At 47.5% G+C, this 21,497-nt stretch overlaps 1 protein-coding gene across 1 annotated transcript in view; it reads right to left on the bottom strand.

The window, feature by feature from the left end:
- Positions 1-21,497, bottom strand: part of TMEM132B (transmembrane protein 132B) — a 234,445-nt gene that overhangs the window by 67,308 nt on the left and 145,640 nt on the right. The window lies entirely within an intron of this gene.

Raw genomic sequence — 21,497 nt, forward strand, 5'->3', positions numbered from 1 at the left:
CTGGGTTCAGCCACTGGTACCCATGCAGCACTTCCCAAACTACAGTCCTTCGTGCATGGTCCTCAAAATGTTTGCTATAATCATGGGCCATAATCAATATTTCTTTGAATCAATTCATATTTTACAGGATTTTATTTAGATACTTAAACATACATATTTGTAAAAGACTTTTTAAAAAATATTTATTTAGGCTGTGCCAGGTCTTAATTGCATCATGCAGGATCCTTTTTTCTTTTTTTTTTTTTCAGTTGGGGCATGCGGACTCTTAGTTGTGGCATGCAAACTCTTAGTTGTGGCTCGCATGCGGGATCCAGTTCCCTGACCAGGGATCGAACCCGGGCCCCCTGCATTGGGAGCGTGGAGACTTACCCACTGGACCACCAGGGAAGTCCCTAAAAGACGTTTTCTTTCTTTCTTTCTTTTTTAAATTTATTTTATTGAAGTATAGTTGATCTACAATGTTGTGTTAGTTTCTGGTATACAGCAAAGTGATTCAGTTATACACATATATATATTCTTTTTCATATTCTTTTCCATTATGGTTTACCACAGGATACTGAATAAAGTTCCCTGTGCTCTACAGTAGGACCCTGTTGTTTATCTATTCTGTATATAATAGTTTGCATCTGCTAATCCCAAACTCCCACTCCATCCCTCCCTCACTTCCCTCCCCCCGGCAACCACAAGTCTGTTCTCTATGTCTGTGATTCTGTTTCTGTTTCATAGATAAGTCCATTTCTGTCATATTTTAGATTCCACATATAAGTGATATCATATGGTACTTGTTAAAAGACATTTTCTGTAGCATACATGGAAAGGGTCAGCATTACTTACCACAAATAAAAAGAAACTTAAAACTAAATATTCAGAACTGGAATATAACATTTAAAAATTGTGAGTCACTAGGTGGTACACCTGCAACATATAATATTGTACATCCACCGTATCTTAATAACAAAAAAACCCTAAATATACAGGCAGTCCTTGCTTTGCAAAGTTCTGCCAGGCACAGATGTCAGTTACCACAATTCAGTTAAATAACACAAATCTCCCCTACAACACAGTTCAATTTTCAGTGACCAAGATCTACTCTATTCACTAAAATATCTAAAGTACAAACTTCAAGTAAATATATAAAGTACAAACTTCTAGCTAGCTATTCACATTTGCTAGCTCTTCAGCCCACAAATTACTATGTGAATAAAGAGAAGGATGTCATTACGAGTGACCAATCACATCAATTACTTCACAGTCTGTTGGTGACTGATAACTGTGCATCTGTTATTCAGTTCACACCCGGACGGCAAAGTACGAAAGTGTGTTGTCTCCTTGTCTCTCAGTGATAAGACCACCTGCCAAAACGGATCATCGAATGGTGGGATAGGCCAACAGAGTTGAAGATGCAGCAAAGAAAGGAAAAGCGATGATGCTGAAAGTAAAATTAAAATTAAATGCGGACGGAGTCATAGCAGAATAGCTGGCTGGTGGAGCAAATGTTGACACTATCAGAGTTCAGAGACTACAGCTATGGAGTTAGAGGAACTTAACACAGGTGAACTCATCAACAGAAATGAAAAAAAAAGTGGTCGTAACAAAGACACCAAAGGTGTCCCAGAGGAAATGACACCAGCCAACCAAATCCCACATTAAAGAAATCCTCGGAAATCTTTCACGACACTGAAAGTGCAAAGGATAAAATGTGAGAAGCCGATTCTAGATCTAAAGAGTGTGACAGTCTGCCAAGCCATGGAACAGATGCTCACTTCCTATCGTAAGTTAAACAATGAGTAGAAGATAAACATTGTTCAAAACGTTCTTGGTAAGCTTTATACAAGGAAATAAAATACTTTCTCAATGCTGCTACTGTTTTAAATTACAATTTTTCCAAATCAGTATTAGTTTTACTGGTTTTCTTCATTTCCCTATACATTTTATAATCAACAGTGAGAGTGGTTTTAATGTTCCGACAAAACTTTTTAAAGGTCACAAAACAAACACAATTTTCCCCATTGATTAGTAAGATTGCTTTGCATGGTTTTGGTCTGCAGGGTCACTGACGTGGTCTGACACCACCATGCACAGCCAGGGCTACCTGTAATTAGAGCACTATTATTAAATGATAGTTGGATTGCCTGTCCAAGGCTTTCGCAAAAGGCTCACTAGTTCGCTAGGAAAGATGAGTCAATGTTTACGAATTGTTACAAACAGTAGAACCCAAGAGAGACTTCGTTCTTGACCTAATCAAAAGGTTGAAAGAGAATTAAAGGAAAGCATTTTCTCCCGATGTCGTTCGGTTTTACTTAACACGGTGTTCGTGCACTGTGTAAACTCATCATGCTTGCTCTGCAGTGTCTCCAGGAAACCCTAAGCCTTCACAGCTTTCTTCCTTCAGACACCCCCGCGACACTGTCCAACCTCACCTGCCACCATGGTCCTCATCAACCTTCAGAGCCTCCCCGGGGCCCTCAGCAAATCTGCTCACTCCCCACCCCCTGCTCTCATAGCGCCCCAGACTCGCCCATTATAGCACCTCCTACAGTTGTGATCACACAGCTAAGCGTGTCCTTGGTCGTTTCACAGGTGACTTCCCAGTTAGAATGGAGGGACCAGGTTTTTTGTTCCTTTCACTCTCCATTGCATCCCAAGGGCCTCGCCCTGGGACTGGCATATAATAGGTGTTCATTTAATATTTGGTAAGTGTTGAATGAATGATGACTCTGGATCACTGCAGGAAATAATATGGTCCCTAAAAAAAATTCTATTCAGAAAAGCTGTTGTTAGCTCATTGCAAATTAGAAGATGGTGCCTCTTCCATCCCGCAGAAAATTGTCATAATATACCAATTTTGTTAGAATGAGGCACTTTATTGCCATCTGCTATACAACTGTCCTACTTAATTCCCAACTCTACAATGTCTGGAGTGTGGCTGACATGGCCGAGGCCACGCCCATGAGCAGTGCACAACCTGGACAACCTTACTTGGCAGTCCTGAGCACGCTCAGGCTGGGAGGCCACTCGGCAGGAGCGGAGCTTGAATTCTCTTCTGCAGCCTGGATCACCGCGTGCTCCTCTCCTTACCTCTCACACAGCAGCGTGCCCTTCACCCCCCAGGAAATATTCGGATATTTCCATCGATGGATACAGTTCAGACTCTAAAGCCACAGAAAGGGATTTCAAATAAGAGGAAATGAAATGAAGCAATGAAGCTACTGATCTAGAAGTTTATCTACATCCTGAGGTTAAACCATTGTCCAAGAAACAGGTACAGGGAACCTTGTAGAGAAATAAAATAGTGACATTCTAAGAAAAGGGAGCTGAGAAAAGGGAAGGGGACCCATCTGGTGGGGCCTCTAGGGACCCAAGGGAGGGCCTGGGAGAGTGACGAGGTGGGCTTTGGTGACTTTCGGTTTTCTTGCAATGGGATTACATCACACAAGGACTCTCAGGGGCCCGGTTACACTGTTCTGTCTGGACTAGAGCTTGAAAACATGCTGACAACAGGAAGTGGTTTAAAAAAAAGGAGCCAGGCAAAGGGCAGGGCCACATTCACCCACATCAAGCCTCAGCCCAGAGGTCCCCTCTCTCCACCTCTGCTGAGGAAAAAAATCCAGTTCCCCCACCGCAGGGAGACCCGTGAAGAGAGTCCCAGGCGCCTGCATTAACCCAGACTGGATTTTCCTCTTCATTTCCATTTCTGTGGGAAGTTTAAGCTATTCAACACTTTCACTGGGAGCTTAGAGCCCGCGTCAAATAGAGTGCCATGATCTAATAACATAATGATTATTTTTTCCGCATAGTCAACTGTGAAGAAAATTATACAGGTTATTTTATCAGATGGTGTTTTAAATGAGCTTGAGTGTAAATAGATAACGCAAAGTGACAGGAGCTATTACCGAGAGGAATTCAGGAGAAAGTGAGAGCGTTTTTCTCCTTTGCATATAGGAGGCTGGGGCGAGACGCAGAGAAAGAAAATCACTTGTCCTCTTGTGGCAAGGAGGCCAAAGAAGCAGTGTTCCTGTTCTCAGCCCAGGCTGCAAGGCACTGCATGCATTCCTGCTTGTCTTTTTTTAAATTTATTCTATTGAAGTATAGTTGATTTACAATCAATGTTGTGTTAATTTCTGCTGTACAGCAAGGTGATTCAGTTATACATACATACAGATTCTTTTTCATATTCTTTTCCATGATGGTTTATCACAGGATACTGAATATAGTTCCCTGTGCTCTACAGGAGGACCTTGTTGTTTATCCATCCTATGTGTACTAGTTTGCATCTGCTAACCCCAAACTCCCAATCCGTCCCCCCAACGCCCCCTCCCCCTTGGCAACCACAAGTCTGTTCTCTATGTCTGTGAGTCTGTTTCTGTTTCATAGATATGTTCACTTGTGTCCTATTTTAGATTCCACATATAAGTGCTCTCATATGGTATTTGTCTTTCTCTGTCTGACTGACTTCACTGAGTATGATCATCTCTAGGTCCACCCATGCTGCTGCAGATGGCATTATTTCCTTCTTTTTTATGGCCGAGTCTGCTTGCCTTCTTGTGTGTCGACCGTGGCCATGAAAAGAACAGGCCCAGGCTGGTCCCAGGAGAAGGATGAGAGCCAGAGGCACCCCATGCGACCACCCCAGCTGAACTCCCCCCCACTAGCCCAGCTGCCTCAGCTGCCCAGCCGCCGCATGAATGACCCTAAGTGACTGTGGCTTTAAGCTGAATTCTAAGGAACTTTATCATGCAACGGTAGCAAACCAGTCCGACTCTAAAACAAACAAAAAAAACCCCGAAAGGGTAGAAAATAAAATAAGACCACCTCTTGTTAAAGACAAGACAGGTGCACAGAAAAGAACCTGGAATTACACGCATCACAACGCGCCTCTAGCGAGTGGGAAAAAAGATGATTTTTATTTTCTTCTCTACAGGTGTCTCCGTTTCACAAATTCTCTTCGATGAGAAAAAACTATTTTGAAAAATGAAATTATTTGCCTGACTCGACTTCCTCATCCTGTGTATGAAAGAAACAGAAAGGAGGTTTCATTCTGTGCTGGAAAAGCAGTGTAGTGGAAGGGAAATGGGGTCTGAGATCGAAAGCCCTGGGCTTGCTTTCTGCCCCACACCAACCCCTCGTCTGCCTACAAGATACTTCTTTGAGCCAAAACGCAGTAAAATGAAATCAAGGCATTTAACAGGATGGTTGTAAGGATTAAGTGTGAAAAATATACACAGAAAAGGCCATTTGATGGTAAATCAGAGTACTCAGCCTCTAGATGTGAGGCATAAGAATCCACATTTTAAACTAGCTCCCCGACTGAGTTGACTTGCAAATGACTAGTTGACATAAATGTTATGTTTTATAGGCATTTGATTAAAGATACATTACTTTAAAAAAAACTAGCTCCCCACATGATTCTGGAACTAAAGAGTGAGAATCTTCAGTCTAAACCATGAAGTGTTCAGAAAAGAAATGGCGTGGTTGCTTTTCAGTATCTGTGATCCTCTAGTGAGCTTAAAGAAAATTATGCTTTCATTTACTGAAAAGGTAGCCTGAAAGGATCCTGGGGAAACATATTTAAACATGATCGGTCAAATCAGAACTGGTTATGGGAAATAACCGCTAATGTCTCTTGATGTTAAAACATCCCCATATATGGTGATGTATCAGTTAAGAGTCCAGTCAGGAGATGGAAACCGCACCAGTCATTTGATCAGGAAAAAATTACGATGGGAATTTCCAACTAATGAAAGGTGGGTAACTAGGAGAGAAGAAGAGAAGTCTAGAGAATCTAAGAATGGCAGACGTGAGCCCCAGTGACCAGCTCTAGGGCCGGGGCGGAGTGCCCAAGGAAGGATAAAACATGAAGAGCATCCTCTCCCCAAAGCTGAGGTTCAGACTCACTGCAGAGGACGTGGCTGCGGCCCCGCGCTGATGGAGAGCACGCTGGGTGCCACGGGCAAGCTGGTCCCCGGCAGGTGAGCAGGAAGTCACCCACCTGCGGGCCAGTGAAACTCACTGGGTGATGATCACCACAGTGTCTTCGCATGCTGTTGGCAGCTGTGCCACAGGGGACAAAAACAAGACCGCAGTGAAGCCAGTTAGAAAACCCTGCCCCTGCTACATCTTGCCCTGTCTCTCCAGCGGCCTCTGCTGGAGAACTCCAGCAGTGCACCAGCTGACAAAGGAAAAACATGTTCGCAGGGTCCAGCTCCAAGATCCCACAGGAGGAAGAGAAGGGCAGAGTGGGAGCTGACAGGCAATAAAATGACAACTGGCACAGCGCTTGTTAAATGTTCTTGAAGGTTCGGGAGCACCTGTATTCTGAAATTCCCTCCATGTCCTAATACAAGAATACAACACTTTCCCTCGTCTGGGTGTTCTAAATCTATGATCAGTGAAACGTGAACCTATCTGAAAAGGTTTGCTAGATGGTTACAATAGTTCGTTTTAGTAGAATCTGAATTTTCAAGAAAGGAAACGAAAACAGAGATGTTAAGGAAAAAAGCAAAAGAGGAATGAACTAAAAAATAAAATGTGTCTCCCAGGCCAGTGCTGAAGACCTTCCATCACATCTGTGATCTTTAGATCAAGAGAATAGAGTGACCAAGTGTTCCTGAGGGATTACAGAAGCTCTCTGCCATGTTCCCACCGAGCAGAGAGGGCTGAAATCCATTGCCAAGGTGGGCGCTGCTGACCTGTTTCCCACCTTCTTGCCTCAGCTGAGCAGGAACAAAGCACAATTAGCTCCCACCTCTGGCGCCTGTGCCCTGAATAAGCACCCTCTGCAAGAACACCTTGACACAGAGCAGGACCTGAAAGGCAGGCTGAGACCTCAGAGTGTGGGTGCGTCCACAGAGCCGGGAAGACAGACTCCCGGGGAATCAGCCGCCTTCATTAACCTCAGAGATTAACCCGTAAACACCTGGCAGCTGTTGCAACACATTGCTTATTGTCACAAGAAGCACAACTTATCTCCACGATGATAAACAACACATCACAACAGCAGACAAAGTCTGCCTCATGCAGTGACACTTTCAAACGTAGCTGATATCCAATCACCTATTCTTAGAAACTTCCTTCGGGCTAACCATTTCCTATTACGTAGAGGCAAATTTAAAGGGGATCTCTGGTAACAACAACTGTAGCTGATTATCAATACTTTGTTCCTAATTCATCATGAAATCCAGAATCCTCAAATGGTTTTCTTGCAGGGCAAGAAAAGGAACCAGCTCGAAGGCTCCCCATCAAAAAGCACACTTGCGGGCTTCCCTGGTGGCGCAGTGGTTGAGAGTCCACCTGCCGATGCACGGGACACGGGTTCGTGCCCCGGTCTGGGAAGATCTCACATGCCGCGGAGCGGCTGGGCCCGTGAGCCATGGCCGCTAAGCCTGCGCATCCGGAGCCTGTGCTCCGCAACGGGAGAGGCCACAACAGTGAGAGGCCCACGTACCGCAAAAAACCAAAAACAAACAAACAAAAAAAGCACACTTGCAATTCTGCTCCTTGATAATGTCTCAGCGTCCTTCAGTGTAAGTCCCATCCCGTCCTGCCTGGACCATTGCAGTAACTGTACGGCAGATCTTTAGAATTTATTCCTCTTGCATAACTGAACTTGTACCCCTGTTAAATAGCAACCTCCCATTTACTCCTCCCTCCAGCCCCATTCTACTCTCTGCTTCTACAAGGTTGGATATTTTAGATTCCTCACTTAAGTGAGATCATACAGTATTTGTCCTTCTGTGACCGACTTATTTCACTTAGCATCATGTCCTCCTGGTTCATCCTTGTCATTGCACAGGACAGGATTTCCTTATTTTTTAAGGCTGTGTAATATTCCATTGGACGGCTCCATCACTTTATCCATTCATCTGTCGAGAGACCTTTAGACTGTTTCCAGTCTTGGCTACTGTGAATACTGCCGCAATGGACATGGGAGTGCAGGCATCTGTTAGAGATCCTGCTTTGGGTTTTTGGTTTTTTTTGCCTTGTTTGGAATTTTCCTCTCTGGGTTCTATCACATGTACCTTATCCACTGATGTCAGGGTCTTTCCTTCAGATATAAAAATCATGACCCAACTGGTTCAAATCCAATCGCACTGCATTTTGGAGACTAGGACTAGGGAGATGAGGGGGATGAGCCTGTTCTGCTGTCCCCATCCTTCCTCTTTGCTCTCACGCCCACCACCCACCGATCCACATGCGAACCTGGCCCTGGAGAGGCTGATGTTAAGCCCGGTGACCTGTGGTATCTGCAGCACTGCAGGCACCGCAGCATTTTATAAACGTGTGACCGTGTGCCTGTCCTCAGGAGGCTTAGGATCCCAAAGACAAGAACCCTGTGGAGCTGCCGGGCGGGGGGACCCGGTCACGTGCTGCGCCTCGCGCTGTTTCCCTGGCCCTTTACCCTTTTCACCTGGGAGATGCAGACTGATGGCCTCCTCCCTGGGGACGATGCCTCATTACCAGCAGCTTCGCTTCGGCTCTGACGTGTGACCGCCCCGAGCGGCAGCGCATCACCCCCCCCCCCCCGAGGAGGACGTGGCAGGGTCGTCCTCGGTTTATTTCATCCTTCTCTAAAGCAATTACACACACACACACACACACACACACACACACACAGAATTCTGTTCCTGGGCACGAAGTCCTTTTGACATCACTGATGCCAAGAACGGTGTCCTTCATCCGTCCTGGTTCCCACCCCCATGCCTGGCACACAGGCAGGTGTGTGAAGGAATGACCGACAACCTACCCCTTAAACTGGAACCGCGCGCTACGGTTTCTAAAGAAGGTTGGGATTATGGTGGATGAACCACTGGACTAACCTCATTTATCCTCGAGATCACATTACAGTGGGAATAAAGGAATTCAAATGTAATCCCCCAACAGCACCAAAAAAGGGCCATCGGCAGATAAAAGGCAGGCACCATCTCTGAGGATGGAAAGCAGCAGATGGCCGGGGGGTAACGGATGAAGCAGATGAGGCAAGCAGGACCGGCTTCCCGTAGTCAGAGAGTTGACAGTGAAGGGGCGTAGCAACTAGGCTCCGTGGAGGGCATCGACGTTACAGACTTTAACAATGTAAAACTTGCAAAACCAATAAATACCCGGATGGGGGAAATGGCAAGAAATCTCAGCGTGCCGTTTCTTCTACTTTCAAATCAAGGAGCCGACGTCACCGGCTAAAATTGTGTCATGGAAGAAATAGAGATGGTGTGGCGATGGACGTGGAGGCGACAATAGCAGCTATAGTGACAGTAATAAGAATAATAGTAATAATAATAATCGTTCCAAACCTTGGTTTGTTTATTTCCACAAACTTTTCTTTCTTAAATGTACCAAAGTAGTTTAAAAATAAAAATCTCTTCTCGTCAGCTAGTTTTTCTATTTTTGCTCATTTCTTTTATGAAATACAACTCTACTTCGGATTCTTTGTCCTCTTTATCTGTAAATAATTTAACACCTTCACGAATAAAATACAGCTTTAGAGTAGGATTTCGTTGCTATAAAATATGGTGTCCAACCACCGTCTACTTACCCAGCCAGCCACTCCTCTCGCTGTGGATTCATGGATGTAGACCGCCCTGAATGATGATTCTCCAACATAACTAATGTCATATGGGGGGTGTTGGGATTTGGGCTTTTTTATTATGTTTAACATTTTTATAATGACCATGTATTACTTCACATTAAAATGATAAAGCCTTTCGAGAAAAGCAGCCACTCGCAGACTCCATCCAGCCGCAGGGCGGGCGGTGATGCTGGCGGAGAGGCCGCACCTGTCCAAGGGGCCGGAGGCCGCGGGCCAGGTGCGGGCCAGGTGCGTCTCAGGTGCTGTGCTGAGCGCTGGGTGGGGCTGCGGGAGGGGCCTTCATTTCTCACACTAGAGGCGACCGGGACTCGCAAGTGAGCAAAGGGCTGGATGAAGCAGTCAGCTGACTGGGGAGAAGACTGGGCCCGGGGGGCAGGTGTGTTCGGGAGTCTTCTGGGGGAGGGGAGCGCAGGCCCAGCGCGGCCACGAGCCGGTCGGTCTGTGAGCGCCACCTAGTGGGCACCCCGGGGACTGCTGCCTGTGGTCCCCTCTCCTTGGAAAAAGAGTTCAAGCCAATCAAAAACGCCATCTTGGCAGTTTGCAAAATTAAAGTTATTTAGAAAAAGATGTGCTGGACTCTGCGATAAGCTATGCAAAGAAAAAAAAAGCACTGAATTTTAACTTGCCGTTTCTCTCAGGCGGGGCCGATGTACAGCTGGTGTGCGCTGGGGGGAGGGGAGGGACTTCGACAATTACTTACAAGCTTCATCTAGTCCTGTGGGTCACGTGAGGTCAGTGACCACGCCACCCTGTTAGGAAATATTTTTAATTTCACCACTATTCTTAAATGTCTCCCATTTAAGCATGTTGGGTAACTAATAAAAAGAAGTTGATGACATCTATCGTATTCTTACTTTGTAACAAGAACTGCACATATAATGTTGCCTCATTTAATCCTCAAAGTAACCAGTTGAGGTTGTCCTAGTAGGAATTATATTACATACCCCTTTTGCAGATAGGATGACTGAGGCTCCAAAGGCCGGCTCAGATCACAAAGTTTAAGTAAATGGCAAGTTAGATCCAAGCTGCGGCAGCTTGACATCTCTTACGCACACATGCCTCCACACCTCCCCAGCTGTGGAGAAGGTGCTGTCCCTTCACTGACCAGCACACAGGTGGGCAAAGTCCTCTCGTTTGCCAGGACTCTGGTTTGTCATTTCAAACAGGAACCTCATGGATGGACCTAGAGTCTGTCATACAGAGTGAAGTCAGAAAGAGAAAAACAAATACCGTATGCTAACACATATATATGGGGTCTATAAAAAAAAGGTCATGAAGAACCTAGGGGCAGGATGGGAATAAAGACGCAGACCTACTAGAGAATGGACTTGAGGACATGCAGAGGGGGAAGGGTAAGCTGGGACAAAGTGAGAGGTTGGCATGGACATATATACACTACCAAATGTAAAATGGATAGCTAGTGGGAAGCAGCCGCATAGCACAGGGAGATCAGCTGGGTGCTTTGTGACCACCTAGAGGGGTGGGATAGGAAGGGTGGGAGGGAGGGAGACGCAAGAGGGAGGGGATATGGGGATATATGTATATGTATAGCTGATTCACTTTGTCATAAAGCAGAAACTAGCACACCATTGTAAAGCAATTATACTCCAATAAAGATGTTAAAAACAAACAAACAAACAAACAAGCAAACAAAACAGGAACCTGAGTCTCAGAGGAGGCCCCTGGAGGTCAGTACCCAGAAACACTTGCATATGGGCAACTCCATCTTGTGACAAATAATGCAGTTCACCCGCCAACAGTAAAAGAGATTTTTTTTTTCAAAAAGAAATTGATTTCTTCAGAATACAGCCTCCGTGTTAAACGGAAGCACAAACCCTTCACCTCACTGATCTCAATTTTGTCATTCAGCGCTCATCACCCAACAGAACAGAACAATTCCCGAGCAGGAGTCTTTGTGGATGGGCCGCCTGACGGAGGTTTTTGGTGAGACAGATAGGTCATAAATATTCATGGTATTGACAGAGCCTTGGGAATCTGTCATGTCACATTACTGTAACAGAAACACCCAGACTTCCATCCCTTCGTTCCTTCAGCTGACAGCCACCAGTTTCATCCCTAGGCTTGCTTCTTGGGTCTGTTTTTCCAGTTCATCTTCAGATATAATATGTCAGCAAAGGTTTGCCAGAAAGGCACGGGTCAGTGGAACCAAACATCTTAATGGGCTTCTTCCTTCTCCTTTTCCACTTAGCTGACTCCAGGTTCACTCTCCAAGGGCAATCCTTTTTATACTGTTATTTTTAAGTAAGTTAGGAAATGACAGAACAGCTACAGCCAGCTATGGGGCCACTGCGGCGATAGGTTCACTGAATACGCTCACTGGCATCACGCGCCCGGATAACGCTCGGCTGTGGGGAGTTGACCTGCATCCCGCACTTTGACAGGTGCCTGTGGTGGCACTTATAAGTGTGTGGCTTCAATCTAACCAAGATGGTTATTTCTGGTCATTTGTAAAGCATGTCCACTGGACACACCTTCTCCTGGACAATTCAAATTGCTCCTTTCAGCTGTGAACAGGTTGGCTCCATCAGGTGAAACTCTGACTATATAGCCAAGGGAACGGCTGCTTGCAGACCACCTTGCTCTTTTTTATATATAAGAAAAGCCTCAAAGACAGCGCTGAGTCAGGCTTACCCTGGATTCCTACAGCAAGGTGTTGTATGTAATCTCCAGCAAGTAATTACACCGACTCACTAGCTTTGGTGGAAGAAGGGGGACGCAGGTCATCTGGATGGACTTTGGAAGTCGGGGTTCCACAAACATACCTTTCAGAGGCATTGGAATCTCTTTCTTTTCCTGGTAAGTGGAGTCTAATCAACACTACAGAATGTGAAGGCTTTGTAGCTGACTTAATGACTAAAGACCTAATGGCCTTTTAGAGTCATTTTCCAGAGCATCAAATCGCACTGAAGATGTTGAAGGTGTAGGACGGGGCTGCCCTAAATACCACCCAGATCTTAGTTGGCAGGTCGGTGGCCTATGTGTAGCCCCTCCCCGCTTCTTACCCCTGTAGTAGGTTAAATAGTGTCCCCCGTCCCTCAAATTCATGTCCACTGGAATCTCAGAACGTGACCTTATTTGGAAAAAGGGTCTGTGCAGATGTGATTAATTAAGATGAGGTTACACTGGATGCTTAAATTCAACGCCCAGTGTACTGTTACGGAGGGGACACGCAGAGACGCAGACACACACACAGCCCTGTGATGACAGAGGCTGAGATGGGAGTGATGCGGCCACAAACTAAGGAATGCCTGGGGCCACCTGAAGCTGGAAGGCAAGGGAGAACCTAGAATCTTCAGGTCCTCAGAGGCAGCACGGCCCTGCTGATACCTTGTTTCTAGAACTCTGGCCTCCGGAACGATGAGAGAATCCACCCCTGTTGTGTTAAGCCATGCAGTTGGTGGTGATTCTTCATGGCAGCCCCAGGAAACTAACAGACTATTGACTGATCTCCAGTTTCACCCTTGCCTCTAACAGCCCCCGCACCTTCTGGCACATGATCTAGAACCCACTTTTCACCTCGAAACCAGGTGGAGCTTTACCAGATTCATGGTAGTAGAAGAAAAAAAAAGAGAGAGAGAGAAAAAAAAAGAAATAGAAACCACCTAAATATTCACCAGTAGGGAAATAAACTATGGAATAGCCTACAGACTACTGAAGAGCAGATTTTTAAAAAATGAACGAGGCAGCTCTATTCACACAGGTATGAAAGAGCCTCGAGACAGAGTATTGGCTGTAGAGAATGTGAGACGCAGCACAATGCCCTTTGTTTCCACACACGGCCGCGTATCAAACAAAACCCTTTGCTGTCTGCAGCCACGTATCTGTGTATGAAGGTAGGTACAGAGCCCTGGATGAAAAAAATAAAACGAAGGGGGTTGGAATTGCGGGTAGTCCGTGAACCCTTGAGCCTTATTTTAGGATTTTAGGAGGATGCATTCAAGCGCTATTCAGTTCGATTTTACTTTTAAGTTTTAAACAAAACAAAAGACAAAGGACAGGGGAAAAAGCTATCCACAAGCCTTCAAAGCTTTCTGAATTACCGACTTAATTCCTTAAGACCCCCTGGAGCTGTAACAGACCCCAAGAGGCCCAGGAGATGCCCGCTGGACCTTGCCTGGGGCGAAACATCCCTCCTTAGAGGTGGAGACTCCCAGGACAACGTCTGTCCCCTCTGCATCCTGGGCCACATGCAGAGCCAACGGGCAAAGAAGAAAACAGCCACAGAGGGAGGAAGAGAGACGCCCTGTGACATGAAGCAGGAGCTTCAAGCGATTTAAGTCCCTGATTGTTTTGCGCCATCAGGACTATGATCCCAAGAAAATACAGGGTGTACAGAACACTTGGAATTTCAACAAGGCAAGTGGAGCGAATTGCAGCCGCTGGACCGGCAGCCTGGACCCAGACAGCAAGGGAGCAGAGTGCCAACAAATCAATATGGTTTCACATGGCTTTGCCCTGGGCGGCGGGGACGGGGAAGCGGGAGGAGGAACGCCTCCCTCTATGGGAGCAAGAATCGAAGAAAAAGAAAGGAAAACATCTTTCAGAGATATAGCTCCCCACCTGCAAGCTAGAGTCAGAATGTTCATCAGCCTGGGCTCCCCTGACACGGTCCCCCTCCGGCTCTGCAGGCTCCCACTGTGAAAACTTCTCTCTACACGTCACACCTGTGTCTTGTCTAATCCAATGACCTCAAAATACCACGGCGCCAGAAGTCCCTTCTCTTGTCCACTCTGCGTGCTACCACCGTCCTGAGCTAACGGCCACCACTCCTATTTCGGACAACTAATTTAACGCCAGGCTCTCTTCTGGGAAATTCCCACATGTGACTTCACCACAGCCCTGGGCCATTTTCCCAATGGGGAAACTGAGCCATCACAGAACACTTAAGTCACTTGCCCAAGGTCACGCAGCTGCGGAGGCACTGCCTGACACAGAACCTGTGAACATGTGACCTTACACAACCGAGGGGCTTTGCGGATGTGATTCAGTTAAGGATGCTGAGCTGGGGAGAGTGTCCTGCGTTATGCAGGTGGCCCGGCGTGATCACAAGGGTCCTTACAAGAGGGAGGCTGGAGGGTCAGCGTCAGAGAAGGAGACACGGTAACAGAAGCAGAGGTCAGAGTGATGTGTGACACGGGGTCATGAGCTAAGGAATGCGGGCGCCTCTCGAAGCTGGAAAGGGCAAGGAAAAGATTCTCCCCTAGAGCTTCCAAAATAATGCAGCTCTGCTGACACCTTGATTTCGTCCTCTAGACCCGTCTCAGACGTGCGATGTCCAGAGCTGTAAGCTAGATTTGTGTTGTTTAAAGACACTATGCTTGCGGTAATTTGTTACAGCAGCAAGAGGCGGCTAATACAGACACCAATAACCGGACACTGGAAAGCCCATGAAAGGTTATCTGTTACCACCAAGGCCTGCAAAAGCTGCCCCTGGCTTCCTCTCCAATCTCATCTCTTTCCCCTGCCTCCCCCCCGAACCCCGCCTTGCGGTCTACCTTCCAACAGCCTGGCCTTCTTTGAGTTCCTCAAATAAACCAAGTTTAATTCTGCCTGGAGATGCGCACTGTTCCCTCCGCCTGAAATGCGCTTCCTGCACAGCCTTCCAGAGCTGGCTGCTCGTCAGTTAGTTCTCAGAGCAAACGCCCGGTCCTTAGACAGACAGCTTCCTGATCACTTAGCACTGCCCGCCTCCACCCCAGGGTCTCTGTTCTGTGACCCAGCATGAATTTCTCCACAGCGTACATCACTATCTGAAGTGATCGGATGTACTTGTCTCTTATATTCCGTACTCTCCTCTCCTAGAATGGAAGCACCGGGAGGGCTGGGACTCTGTGTGTCTGTTCATCGCCATTCACTAGAACACAGAGTAGACACACAAATATTATTTGAAATAAATAAGTATTTGTGCCCAGGCCTTGCTGTAAAGTTTCAGGCCAAGACGGCTAAAAAGGCATCTGATTATCTCTTGCTTTTTCCTTGCTTGCGTGCCCAGTTGCTTAGAAACTCACCAAGCAGGCTCATTTGTTGATTCCAACTTTTTGAAAGATAATGTGTTTTTGATCTGCATGAGTAGAGCTGGGCTTTTTAGTTTCAAGAACTGTAGTGGAATGGTGGGCTGCAACCCTAAACTCCAAGCCACCCACGGAAATAAATCTCTAAGCTCAAAGTTCGGTAATTGGACATAAAACTGCAGAGAGTTGAAAGGGAATGAGGGACAGAGTTGCGGGGGGTGGGGGAGAAAAGAAAACTCATGCTTTCATAAAGAAAAGAAGGGCTTTTCTTTACGAAGGGAAGAGAAACAGGCACAAAGTTGGCATTTCCCAGCCATGGAGGGGGCAGCACAAAGACTATTTTTAAATTTTAGATTTTAAAGATGATGCAGAGAACATCGTTATTGCCCTAGGTTGCGACACTCCTCTTTTTTGACTGCCCTTTTTAAGATGGGATTTTTGAAGGAGTTGACCATCTGTGCTGTCCGCTAAAATGGAAACATTAGACACAGTGGTTTCCAAGGCCTGATGATCAACTCAAAATTTCCATCAATTCCAATTTATCCCTTTCCATGCACCAAAAAGTAATGAATCCAGCACACAGTGTATGCTAAATAAGTGGTCGATTGTATAGCGATTGACCAGATGGATGGATGGACGGGCGGATGGATGGATCGATCGATCAATCGATGGATCGTACGATGAATGGATCGATGGACCATCGGATGGATGGAGGGATGGATAGATGGATGGATGGGCAGATGAATGGACAGATGGGTGGACGAATGGACCAAGAGATGGATGGATGCATGCATGCATGGACGGATGGATGGACAGATGGATGGATGGATGGACAGATGGACGGATGGGTGGATGGATGGGTGGGTGGATGAGTACATCACCACTCTCTGTCCTTCTACAGACCCTCCTGCCTGGACTATTGCATCAGCCCCCACCCTGGCTTCCACGCCTGGGGTCTCTTCCCAGTTTTATCATGATTTCCCCTAAAGCTGCATATTTACCTTCTTGAAGTAGAGGTTGGTTTGCTACCCGAGGGGTGTCCACAGCACCCCACACTACACAGGGTCACACACTGTGGCAGCGACCTTCTAAATCATAATACTGGGGTTGAATCCCAAGAGAGCAGTCCCTCCTCAGAGGATGCTGTGAGGTTAAGTGAGATGTTCAGGGGGCAGCAGCCGCCTTGACTACCTACCCACCATCATCGTTCCTCTCCATCCTGCACCACAGCTGTATCTGATTCATCAAATCGAGCTCTTTCTTTCCTCTAGGTGGGGAATCCACCACCCGTACCAAGATTGAACTTCTGTTTGACCCTCGCCCAAATCTGACACGTATATTTACACGTGGTCAGACAGCACTATGGTGATGACGAAAACAACGATGGCTAAATATCATTGAGTGCTTACAATGTGCCAGGCCAACGTGCTCCTTTTTTTTTTTTTTTTCACAATAGGCACTTGAGTTTGTTAAATAATGTGGGTTAAGCAAGGGTTGAGGAGTTCCATGGAATTGGGGGTGGAGGGAGTGGATCTCAAGGAGAGTTTGGGGTCCTCTCCCTCCCCTGGATTTTTGTCAGCTGTGTTCCTGCAGTACGTCTTTAATCCTCATAAAACTCTAAGAGGCAGGCAACCTCATTTTTACATTTTACAGATGACGAAGGTTGAGTTTCAGAGAGGTTAAGTGACTTGCCCAAGATGACAAAACTAGCAAACGTTGGGGTCCAAATTTCCATCTAGGCAGGCTGACCCAAGAGCCTGTACTCTTGACCAAAATATTTCCTTGACAACTAACTCAAAGGAGAAAACAATTGAAAATTTTGTCAGTATGGACGCCCGCCCCCCCACCAGGTAAATCAACAGGATAACAAAACTGGCAGAAACCCATTTCAGACTTGTGACCTCCAGACCCTTAAGATAATTAATTGGTGTTCCTTGAAAGCATTAAGTTTGTGGTGATTTGCTACAGCAGCAAAAGGAAACTAATACAGCAGATGAGGGCTATCCAGCTAGTGGGTTCAGGTTCTGACGGTAAATATAACCATTTGCTCATTTGCTGAGCAGACACTGTGTATCAGGCACCACGTTTGGTGCTGAGAAAACAAACAGGGTCCCTCCCATCGAGGAGCTTGTGATCCAGTGGAGGAAGACAGAGAGTATTCTGGTCATCAATTCAGTGCCTCTTGGCTCCAACCAAATTCACCCCCCATGACCTGCTCTGGGAAAATGGATCTGAGCCTTTAACAGTTGTCCTTTGCCAATGGGCAAGAGTTACGCTATGTCAGTAGGGGGCGCTGGAGAGACACTTGAGTAGGAAAGTGTTTGCTTTCTGATTCTGGGGCACTCTTCCAGCACTGGTGGCTTCCCCCCACCCTTGTATCCAGCTCCTGCAGCACCCAGTGCCCTGCAGCTTTCACCAGCATCCACTTTGAGTGGTTTGGTAGCAAGTGCTTCTGAAGAGACAGCTCCCTGTGGACAGCTGTCCCCAGACTTCCAGCAATTTCCACTGGTATGCTACCTCAGGAGCTTCTCCTCATTCAGTGGGCTGTGAATGTACCCTCTCCAGCAAGGTCTGGATCTCGGAGGGTTGGGGGAAGGCCTCTGGCTCAGATGCCCTAACTCCATCCCAGGGCAGCGGAGGCTCCTGCCTCGGCCATTCCCATATTCTTCCGAGCTCTCTTCACTCCTTAGCAAGCAATCTCTCATCACTCTAGTCCCTGTTATAACTAACGGTCCTTTATATCAACCTCTCCCTGCTCAAATTCTTTCTCGTGATTGGAGCCAGACGGAGACAGGCAATGCACAAAGCATCACGTGAATAAGCATGAATTATAGACGAAAGAGAGAACGAATTTAGCTGGAGTGGCCAGGAGAACCCTCTGTGAGAGTTGGCTTTGAAGGTGAAAGAGACAAGAAATCAACGAAATGGAGCCTTCTGGGCCAAGGGTGAGCCATGAGAAGACGTGAGCAGGACCGAGGCTCAGCGTGGCCAGGTTCTGAATGGACAGGCTTCTGGGACACCTTGGGACCTCAGACTCGCATCGTACAACAAAAGGGCATCGGCCAGAGCCTGTCTGCCCTCAGATCCATTCCCAAGCCTTCCCCTGATGGGTTCTGGCTCCCAGAGGCGCTGACCCCAAAGACGGTGTTCCTTAGGGGACCCCAGCCCTGGGCCCCAGGATCACCTCCTCCTGCCTCCCAGTCCAGGGGTGGGTGGATTCCCACTCCGGCTATGGTTCCTGAGTCTCCTGTGTTCTGTTCCTGGCTTATCATCTGTCCTACTTCCTGTGTACCTGAGTGCTTCCACTTCAAGTTTTTCTGTCCTAACTACAAAAGTGGCTTCCACTCCTCAGTAGACTCTGATACAATAACAAGCCCAATTTTGTTTGAACATTCCATGGACGAGTAATCTAGCACCCTTACATCATGCCTAAGTTGTCCAGGGTTAGTTACCACTGAGAAGAAGTAGGAGGGGGAGGGGGAGAAGGGAAAGGAGAAGAAGGGGGGCGGGAAGGAAGAATTACATAAAAGTTACTTACACCCTAAGAGCAGTAGGCAAAATTCTCCCCTGAAGGCCACTCTGGCAGTTACGGGTTTGGAAAGCAGCTAAAACAACTGATTAAAGAGAAAGGATGAACTACCAACTCTGGTTCCACCGCAAACTTTACTAAATAGCTCTGGTCCCTTGGAGGCATTTCAGAGCCACTCTCCACGGGGATGCAGGAGGTGCGCTGCGATACATGACACCACCCAACCATCCAACCCTGGCACCTCCCAGCCAGTGGGAATTAAAGCCAAATGCAAGAAACCATCCCTAAGTAAAGATCAGCCAGATGGGGAGACACTACTCGCCACAGACCTGCGGTGAGCACAGCAGACAGACCACAGCCTCCTCGGAGAAGCCAGGGAGGAGCACGCAGCTCAGCCGGCTCCAGCGGGGGAGAAGCTGGGGGATGGCGGAGCGAGTGCCACAGAGAACAGACCAGCGCCGGCAATGCAGCCAAAACGAGTGCACCGCTCGCATCCGCTGGACCCCTCCCAGGGCTGCACCAGGCACCTGTCACTAACACAGGAACAGCACAGAAGATGAGCCCCACGGGGGAGTGCTGGCAGCCGAGGAAAGGCTGTCCGAGCCGACCTGTATCTTGGCCTCCTCTCCTGTTCTGCCAGGCTCTCCATCCTCGCCCACCTTTCACCACCTCCTTCTGCCCTAGGTTCTGTCCCATCGCACCACGTGCCCTGACCCAGTGACGAGCACCCCACTCAGACCAGTGCCAGGAGTTAGGTCTTCAGGCAGCATCATGACAGAAGAGCTCACCTCTGGCCAAAGAGCGCTGGAGGGTCTCACCAAGCAAAGGTCTCATTGGGAAAGGCCACACTAGGAGACAATACGCGCTGAAGCCCTATAACAACAGAACAATGTCCCCATTCACCAGTATTCTCCTTAGGTTACTTTACTACAAGATGCTAACATTAACGTTCTGGCCAAGGATACACTTTCTGTCCCAGATGCTCACCTCTGCCATCACGGCGTTAAAGCAAACCTAGACAGTTCAGAACAAATGAGGCTGTGTTCCAATAAGGCATTTTCTACTAACGCAGGCGGCAAGCTGGATTGGTCGGTGGGCTGTACTGGGCTGACTGCAGGTCCATACCCCGTCCTGGTTCCAGCCTCCTGGCAGGTCAACATACATCACTTTCTAGCTCCTCTCGGAACCAACACCTGCCCACGAGAGAAAGGCACGACCCTCATCGTTACAAGTAGCAGGAGGCTGCAGAGGTCCCAGGGAACTGACTGGTACTGATGAGACATACAGCAAAATCCTAAGGACTTCGAGTAAAGAGATGACACAACCTCAGCCAGATCTTGGTCCATCTGGAGAATTGACAGAAAAGGTCCTGGGAAAGGGAACATAGGACTGTCTCACTCTGTCCCAAAATCCTCATCCATCCACCTCTGCCCCTTCACGGGGCTCTTTCCCACAAAACTGTGGCCGCCCTCAAACCAAAATGCGGATCACTGCTGGTGTAGATCACCTCCAACCGTCTAGCCTTCAAGAACTAGATGATCCGGGTAGCTCAGATTACAGCACGGGATTCAGTCAGTCACTCGACAGATCGTAAGTGCCCCAGGCATCGTTCTAGGTGCTGGGGACACAGCTGTGGACAAAACTGACGGGAAGCCTACCGTCATGGATCTCTCCTTCTGGGGAGGAACACAGATGATGAATCCTAAACCTCAAACACTGATAATATCTATGAAGAAGATAGAAGAGGATGAAGATGTAGACAGAGAGGGATGGGCAGGGGGAATGGAGAGCCAGCTTGGCTTCTCTGGTCAGGGAAGGTGCCTCTTAACAGTCGAATCAAGAAGGAGCCAGATATGGGAGACGTAGGGAAAGGGAGTTTTGGGGCAAAGAGTCAAGAACACAAATATAGGGATTGCAGAATTAATTGTAGGACAGAGGCTTTTATTTGCAAGGATCTCAGCCCTGGTATCCAACTTTGAGTAGGGATGATAGAAGTACCCCCAGACTGTCCTAGAATCGCTCGGTGTGGACCCCCATGCTTTGGTCCCAGACAGGAAGGTCAAAGCAGTGCAGAATGTATTTGGACATTTCCAGTGTGGGAAAGGGCATTAGCAATACTGCACTCCCAGGGCTTATTAACCCTGTGACCCATCGGCACCACCTTTTAAGGTTCTGGAACCTTGTCCACGACACTGTTCTCAGAGGTGTTCCCTGAGCCTGACTGTGAATAGAGCTTCGGCCAAGCTCAGAGGAGAGAGCTGGTCACCCCCAGGCCAGAAACAGAAACACATGTGGTTTTATGGTCTCTGGGACCCTATCCAGGTTCATCTGGTCAGTTCCCAATAAGGCTCTT

The sequence above is a fragment of the Tursiops truncatus genome, chromosome 13 (assembly GCF_011762595.2).
Source record: "Tursiops truncatus isolate mTurTru1 chromosome 13, mTurTru1.mat.Y, whole genome shotgun sequence".
Taxonomy (NCBI): domain Eukaryota; kingdom Metazoa; phylum Chordata; class Mammalia; order Artiodactyla; family Delphinidae; genus Tursiops; species Tursiops truncatus.